At 38.6% G+C, this 7,425-nt stretch overlaps 1 pseudogene; it reads right to left on the bottom strand.

The window, feature by feature from the left end:
- Positions 1-2,654: 2,654 nt before the first annotated feature.
- LOC142146755 (5S ribosomal RNA) lies at positions 2,655-2,773 on the bottom strand (annotated as a pseudogene).
- Between the last annotated feature and the right edge of the window lie 4,652 nt (positions 2,774-7,425).

Below are 7,425 nucleotides of genomic sequence, written 5' to 3'. Positions count from 1 at the left end.
TGTGCCATAGCTCTCCCACAGAGGTGGCAGTGTTAAGTGCTGAAACAGAAATTCAAATATTAGGACTGCAGTGTTTTTAAAAGTCTCCAGTGACATTCTACTGTGCCATTGTACATAGAGAAACAGGAGGGGTGGCAGTGTCATTGTCACTCTCCAGTCTCCAGTCACATTGTTCTTGTCACTCTCCAGTCTCCAGTGACATTGTTCTTGTCAATCTTCAGTCTCAGTGACGTTGGTCACACAGAAACAGGGGTAGCAGTGTTCTTGTATCTCTCCAGTCTCAGTCATGATGATACTAATCTCTCTACATCATGTGCTAAAGTCTTTGTGCAAGTGCATAGTGGTTTTAAGTCAGGGAAACAAAAATGGAAAAAACAAAGCTTGTACCTCTTTAAAGAAAAAAACACCTCTCTAATAAAGGTGAAAGTTTCCTGTAGAAAAACATACAATTGCCAACATGTCATTCTACCTAAAATATTAACAAGCATATGAGCATCAGCAAGCTCCCTTCTCTCAGCAAGATCCCAGCACCTGCAATCTACACTGTCATCAGCCTCACCCTCATCAGTGTGTACATCATCCTCACACAATACTAATTCATCCCAGCTGGAATCCACCATTACAGAAGTCTCTGTACAGTACTTTGATATAATTGCCGGTAATGGCCATCCCCATGGAATTTGTAGTTCATTTTACGACAGAGCTGTCACGATTGGGAAATTCTTTTACACCAGACCAAATGTCAAAATGTTGTGCTGACTCATCTGCATCACCACTGGGTGTCTAAGAAAGCTAAGTTTTTTCCTATCAGTTGCCAAAGAAACTGAGGGAGGATTATCGTCATGTCATGTACCACTCGAGCTGTCAGTTTGCTGACCAGGACCTCATTGCATCTCTTGAGATCTAGGTCAGCTGGAAAGAAAGAGAAGACATAGCTCTTAAACCTTGAATCATGCACAGTTGCCAAAATGTAGTGATCTGATTTCAAATTGTTGATAGCTCTCAGATCCTGGCAAAGCGAATAAAGTACTTGATCTACAAGTCCTATATAGTTATCGGAATTGCTTAGTTTCATCTCCTCCTTCAATTTCTCTAGCTGCTTTTCCAAAAGTCTAATTAGGGGAATCACTTGACTCAAGCCAACAGTGTCTGAACTAACTTCACAGCTTCAAATCAAAAGAGGAACTGCGCTCAACTCCAAACGGCAAGAGCAGCAAGAATTCAGGAATCCCTTCCTGTGTACCAAGCAATGTATAACAAATAAATGCGCTCAAATTGCCTAGAACATATCTATAATGTAAATAGTAACTATTGGTAGAATAAGATAGTTGACATGAAATGGTGCAGAATTGCAAAAACTGTGAATTTAATTGGCATAAATAAACATTCCAAAAGAAAAAGGAATGAGTATTGTCAACAATAATTAGATATTGATAAATGAATACATACATGAAATGAAAATAAAAATAACAATAAGAGTAAAAAAAAAAAAAAAATAAAGTAAAAAATCCGGAAAGTGCAAAAATCTAGTCCAAATAGATGCACTAATAAAAGTCCTGGTAAAAAATGGCTCAAAATGACCTAATAAAACAAACAGCAATAGTCCCAAACGGGGATGCAAAAACTGTCCAGATACCTGATATGTGCTGCGGTCATCCGGCAAATATCACGATGGTAGACAGGGTGAAATCAGGAAGGCTAGCGGTGGAGCTCACAGGAACCGATAATAACTGTGTCCCTAGCGATGCTGCAGTGTGATGATGGAGAGCCTGGCGTGCGTTCCACAGTGGAACGCATGAATCGGATATCCTGATGACGTCACGATAGTGGGCGTGTCCCAACGCGTTTCATCTGCAGGAGCAGATTTCTTCAGGGGATGTGGTATGAGTTGGTGATCTAATGAGCTTCCTTATATATTGTCAATAAATGATTGTTAAATAAAGTGTAATTGAGAATTCATTACTAAGCCTAATCAGAAGGGCTTGATTGTCCATTGTAATAAAATTTAAACACCAACCAAGTCACATGAGTATACATGTAATAATACATCTATCATAAACAAAGTGGTAGTTATAAATGTAAAAAATGTAATTACATAACCAAAGATTAATATAAGCTAATTGAAATCCCTAATAGTGATTGGTATAACAGATTATATTGGTAACATTAAGAAAAATAATAAACATATAAAGGCGACCACAATCATACCATAGGAAATAGTTCTAACATATAGTAAAACTCCATTTATTTCTGCATAAAACTAAAATGTTTAATTGGACTGATAACAAGTCAGAATGATACTAATAATTATTGTAAATGTAAGGCTAATACATACATGACTGATGCTTAAAAACCTCTATGACTAGCTAGCCTAAATGATGACAGTATTAACTGCTAAGATAATTTAAATGAATGGATGAACCGATTCTAATACGTTTCTATGTTTATATACATGAGGCTAGGAATATCAAAAATAAGATGAGTGGCAATATTGGCCATAATTAAAACACATAAAGAGGCATCCTATCAAGGTAAGTATAAAATTGTAAAAGATTACCTACATACTGGTTTAAGGAAACACTACATCATGGTAAGCGAGAGGTGGCGTGTCCTGCCACTAATTGTCACTATATTGGGATAGATCTACTACATGTTTACTACTGTACTGGATATTCCCGGGAGGTCTCCCATCCCAGTACTAAGCCAGCTCCAACCTGCTTGGCTTCCAAGGTCGGCGGGGATTGGGCATCACCAAGGTGGTATGACCGTAGTTTGCATGGAGATACTTTACCCAAAGGGACAATAGGGCATAGACACTACATATCCACGACTCGCAACCAATGTAGATATGGTGTTTCTAATAATAAAGACATATTCTATATTGAAATGTCGAATTCCATATTCAGTCCTCGTGGTGTTAAAGTGTCAAAATAGAGGATCAATTTACTTTCTTCTCTATTAATGTTTTTAATGGGGTCCCCTCCTCGCCAGTTATTGTATACACATTTGATACCCAGAAACTCCAACCCTGTAGGATCACAGTTGTGTTTAATTTTAAAATGGCTGGAGAGGTGGTGTTTATGGAGCCCATTTCTTATGTTCCTGATGTGCTCACCAAATCTGACCTTTAAAGGTCTGATTGTTCGGCCAATATATTGCTTACCACATGGGCATTGTATGAGGTAAATGACGTTCTTGGTGTTACACGTAATAAAGTCTCTGACTGAGTACTTTTTTTGATTGTGAGATGAGTAGACCTCAGTAGTTCCTTGGGTACTGTTATAGTGGTAAAAGCCTGGTTTCTGTATATTTTTAGTCAGCCAGTTGGTGTGTACAGTGTTGTCTTTAATGTGATTTTGAACTATAACCTTCTTGATATCTGGCGCTTTCCTAAAGACTACTTTGGGTTTAGCTGAAATCAGAGGACCCAAGGTTTCATCCTTTTGTACAATATGCCAGTGTTTGTGAATAATATGTTTCAAGTGGTTCGCTTGATTAGAAAAATCAGAAACGAAGTTGTGACGCGGTGGGTCTGACAGCCATCATTTTCCCCATCTGTCATTTTTAACACTTAGAATGAAAGTTGCTTGTGCTTAGTTGAACACTGGGTTGCTTTAATTTATTAACCTCATTTGTTACATAATCTAAGTGTGTATAAAAACCTATGAGATGGACTTAAGTTAACCATATTATTCTTAAATAAAGCCAGGTGGGTTACATGTATTCATCTGAACATTATATCGGATTACAACATGGTGGATGTACTGTTTCCTGACCAAGGCATCACCTCCCTCTTACAGACAGGAAGCTGAGAGTAGCTGGAGCCCCGCTGACATCACAAATGATTGGAAAGGGTTAAAACAGGGAGGCTCTCTTACTTAACCAGGAATAAGTCAATCAGCAACTGGTTGAAGCAGCTATTGTTCCCCCTGGAACTGTGTCAGACTCCTAGTCTCCAAAACAGCAGGAGGGAAAGCCATGAGGGAAGGACAGCTCTCCACTCCCATCTCCATCCCACTCATACCTCCCAGCCAATCCCAGCATCTGTGACCTGTGGATAACCCTGCAGGGAGGGATTCCACACATGGGAAATGTTGTCCCTTTAAGAAGACCTGCAGGAGAGACTTCTGGGTGTGTGGGATTTTTGCTTCTAGAAGCTACTGGCGTTGGAGTTTCGGCTGCTGCCCGTGTGCTGAGGATTTTACCTGGGAGTATTGTGGCTATTGGATTACAAGCTTTTCCTGGACTTGCAGACTTGTTTGCTCTGCCTGGCTTATTCTATTAAACACGGACATCATCCTTCCCCTATAACTTGGACTGGTAAAGAAAACCTATTTTCGTTATAAACAATTTAGGGTTATTGAACACTGTGGTGTTACTGGGTGATGGTTGAAGTTTGGTGAACACTGGGTGTTGTTTGAATTATGGTTTGATATATATAAGCTATTGTTTGCAGTGAGCTGTAATAAAGATGTCGTTGTATCCACACCTTTTCTTTGCCTGTGTGATCCTGAACCCCTTGATACCAGGACTTTCTTCTGGGTTCCTACCCTAACATCCTGGTATCATCACAGAAGTATATTTGGTTATTCACAGGGACTGCTCTTTTACAAGGATTGGGTTGTAAAGGTGTTTTATATTTGAGTAATTTATTTCGATCAGTATTTTGAAGCTTGTTAAATGCTGTGTCAATGATACGATTATCATACTGCTTCTCCTAGAATTGTGACTTGAGTTCAGTACCCTGAGTGATATAATCCTGCAAGTTACTGCAATTGTGTCTAATCCTCGTGAATTGACTAAAAGGAATGCTTTTAAGCCACTGTTGATGGTGATGGCTAGTAGAAAGGATATAACTGTTGACATCAACTTGTTTCCTATATGTTTTGGTTGTTATACTGTTATTTTGTATAAAAATTTCTAAATCAAGAAATTCTATAGATGACTGACTATAGTTGGCAGAAAAATGTAGGCCATAATTGTTGGTATTGATGTGACTGAGAAATTGTAAAAGAGAGGTTTCTGACCCATCCCATATGATGAGGATGTCATCAATGTACCTATTCCACAGCACTAGGTTTGCCTCCCAGCTATTATTTGACCAGATGTTATGATTCTCCCAAAAACTCATATAGAGATTGGCATAGCCGGGGGCAAACCTAGTGCCCATTGCGGTCCCTTGTATTTGCAAGTAGAATTGGTCCTGGAACCAAAAATAATTGTGTTTCAGAATTAATTCAATATTTGTCAATATGAATTCTATCTGTCTGTTGTCCAATGTATGGTCTTGCTCTAAAAAGTGCTGTATGCTAGTGATACCTAAATCATGTTCAATAACAGTATAAAGCGAGGTTACGTCACACGTAACCAACCGGTATCTTGAATTCCAGGTTATGTCTTGTAAAATCTGTAGAACGTGTGTAGTGTCTTTTAAATAGGCTTTTTGGGTCTGAACTTAGGGTTGTAGGTATGTATCTAAATAATGTGAAAGATTTGCTGTTATAGACCCAATTCCGGAAATAATTGGTCTTCCTGGTGGTTGTTTTATGTCTTTATGAATTTTGGGAAGGTGGTAAATGACAGGAATAATAGGATGGGAATTATAAATGTAATTGTATTCATGGTTAGAAAGAATTCCCATATCTCTACCATGAGTGAGAATCATTTTGAGTTGATTGGAATATTCTGCAGTTGGATTGGTATTCAGTAACTCATAAGTAGATGAATCGGATAATAATCTGTATGTCTCTTTGATATAGTCACTGGTATTCAGGATCACTATACCCCCACCTTTGTCTGCCGGTTTTATAGTGATGTTTTTGAGGTCTTGTAATGGTTTAAGTGCCTGCATTTCTGTTTGGGTCAGGTTGACAGATTTGTTCTTATGTTTGTTAAAAGTGATGGCATCAATATCTGCTAGGACTAAGGTTTCAAATGTATCTATGAGGCTACCTTTTAATTGTCGGGGATAAAAATTGGATTCTGGTTTTAGGTCAGTATGTTTATATGTATCACGAGATGTTGGGATTTCACGTTCCAAAGGGGTTTTAGCGTAGTATTTTGTAAGGGTTAATTTTCTAATGAATCGTTGAACGTCTCTATAAGTGTCTTTATTTTATTTTATTTTTATTTTTATTTTATTTTTACTCTTATTGTTATTTTTATTTTCATTTCATGTATGTATTCATTTATCAATATCTAATTATTGTTGACAATACTCATTCCTTTTTCTTCTGGAATGTTTATTTATGCCAATTAAATTCACCGTTTTTGCAATTCTGCACCATTTCATGTCAACTATCTTATTCTACCAATAGTTACTATTTACATTATAGATATGTTCTAGGCAATTTGAGCGCATTTATTTGTTATACATAACTTCACAGCTGACTACTTAGAGTGGTTTCAGCACCTTGCACAACAAGGAAAGTATTATCTACTGTGCTGGACTAAAGTACATTCCCCTTCAAATTCGATTCTTCTTGCAGTAGCTGTAATTTCCTACATGCTGTTGCACAATGCCGAAAATGACCCGAATTATTTCTGGACACAGACAGCATCTCCTGCATGTCTCTGTCATTTTTTGAAAAGCTCGGCACCACCAAGTTCATTGTGTGAGCAAAACAGGGAATGTGATGGAATACTCCCAGCTGTAATGCTCTCACAATATTGGTGGTGTTATCACAAATGGCATATCCTCAGGAGAGTCCAAGCAGGATAGGCCATGTTGCAATAACATCCCTTAGTTTTTCTAATAGGTTGACTGCGGTATGGCTCTTACTGTAACCGGTGGTACACAAATGTAGGATACCACTTTGCATTTCCTACAGGATTACTCTGATGAATTCTTGAACGTTAGTCCCACTGCTGCTGCTGATGTTGCTGGGGTTGGATCTTCAACCCAGAAGTAGACCAAGAAGAAGATTACTAGTAGTTTACAACAATTGACTGTTAAACAATCCTTTGCAAGAGGAAGCAAGTATGAAAGCTGTCACCGAGTTGCAAAGAGGATCACAGACGCCATGGCGACTATGCTAGTATTAGATCTGCGTCCAATATCCACAATTAATGCAGCTGGTTTTAGACAGTTAATTGAGGTCCTGTGTCCCTGTTACCAAATTCCATCACAACAATTCCTCACCTCTACCAGAAGGTTCCATAAAATGTAATTATTGGGCTACAAAATTCCATTATACCCACAGATATGTCGACAAGCGGAACTGGGTAAACTAAAGATTATATGACTGTGACAGCCTACTGGGTTGGTGAATTGTCTTCAGCAGCAGGAACAGCAGCAACATGTACCTGTAACAGATACTGGATTACTATTACTAATCTTGATTATCGCTGGCTTACCTGAGGCGCGGAGTCTAACGATCTCCCCGGTGTTCACCAAGAACCGCCGCAAGGCGGGGTGGGCTTCGC

The sequence above is a fragment of the Mixophyes fleayi genome, chromosome 3 (assembly GCF_038048845.1).
Source record: "Mixophyes fleayi isolate aMixFle1 chromosome 3, aMixFle1.hap1, whole genome shotgun sequence".
Lineage (NCBI taxonomy): Eukaryota > Metazoa > Chordata > Amphibia > Anura > Limnodynastidae > Mixophyes > Mixophyes fleayi.
Note: the sequence above shows the minus strand (reverse complement) of the source record. Positions and strands in the feature narration are given on the sequence as shown.